Below are 1,592 nucleotides of genomic sequence, written 5' to 3'. Positions count from 1 at the left end.
TTCTGTTACTTAAATTTCATCTTCTCTGGTTTTCTTACAAGTCATTTGTGAACGAGCAAAAGGGTCGGATGAATTTTTGTTCTGCTAACAGGTCAAAGGACTGAACACAACTCTGTGCAGTAATTTTTATGGGCTACTTTGTGTTTGAAATGTCCATGGGGGTTTTACACTCCAGGGGCTGCTTTGGGAGCAGGAGGGGCTGAGGTTGGAGCTGCTGCAGTTCAGGGGTCCCAAAAATACCCAAAAATGTGACACAAGGCCAGGAGTGAGCATGGCTGGGTGGGGTGATGTGCTGTGATCCTGCCTGCAGGAATGATTCAGAGAAATGATCCTGACTGCAGGAATGATCAGAGAAATGATCCAATGATCCTAACTGCAGGAATGATCAGAGAAATGATCCTAACTGCAGGAATGATCAGAGAAATGATCCTAACTTCAGGAATTATCAGAGAAATGAACCTCACTGCAGGAACAGGGAAATGATCCAATGATCCTGCCTGCAGGAATGATCAGAGAAATGATCCTGTCTGCAGGAACAGGGAAATGATCCTAACTGCAGGAATGATCAGGGAAATGATCCTAACTGCAGGAATGATCAGAGAAATGATCAGAGAAATGATCCTAACTGCAGGAATGATCAGAGAAATTATAGGAATGATCAGGGAAATTATCCTAACTGCAGGAATGATCAGAGAAATGATCCAATGATCCTAAGTGCAGGAATGATCAGAGAAATGATCCTAACTGCAGGAATGATCAGAGAAATGATGTTAACTGCAGGAATGAATGATCAGAGAAATGATCCTGCCTGCAGGAATGATCAGAGAAATGATCCTAACTGCAGGAATGAATGATCAGAGAAATGATCCAATGATCCTGTCTGCAGGAATGATCAGAGAAATTATTCTGCCTGCAGGAATGATCAGAGAAATGATCCAATGATCCTGCCTGCAGGAATGATCAGGGAAGTGATCAGAGAAATGATCCTGCCTGCAGGAATGATCAGAGAAATGATCCTGCCTGCAGGAATGATCAGGGAAATGATCCTAACTGCAGGAATGATCAGGGAAATGATCCTGCCTGCAGGAATGATCAGAGAAATGATCCAATGATCCTGACTGCAGGAATGATCAGAGAAATGATCCAATGATCCTGCCTGCAGGAATGATCAGAGAAATGATCCTGCCTGCAGGAATGATCAGGGAAATGATCCTAACTGCAGGAATGATCAGAGAAATGATCCCAGCTGCAGGAATGATCAGGGAAATGATCCCAACTGCAGGAATGATCAGAGAAATGATCCCAACTGCAGGAATGATCAGGGAAATGATCCAATGATCCTAACTGCAGGAATGATCAGAGAAATGATCCTGCCTGGAGGAATGATCAGGGAAATGATCAGAGAAATGATCCAATGATCCTAACTTCAGGAATGATCAGAGAAATGATCCAATGATCCCAACTGCAGGAATGATCAGAGAAATGATCCTAACTGCAGGAATGATCAGAGAAATGATCCTGCCTGCAGGAATGAATGATCAGAGAAATGATCCAATGATCCCAACTGCAGGAATGATCAGAGAAATGATCCT

The sequence above is a fragment of the Malurus melanocephalus genome, unplaced genomic scaffold (assembly GCF_030028575.1).
Source record: "Malurus melanocephalus ecotype Western Australia unplaced genomic scaffold, MMel_1.1 scaffold_1177, whole genome shotgun sequence".
In the NCBI taxonomy this organism is placed as follows: Eukaryota; Metazoa; Chordata; class Aves; order Passeriformes; family Maluridae; genus Malurus; species Malurus melanocephalus.
This window is presented reverse-complemented; position numbering follows the sequence as displayed.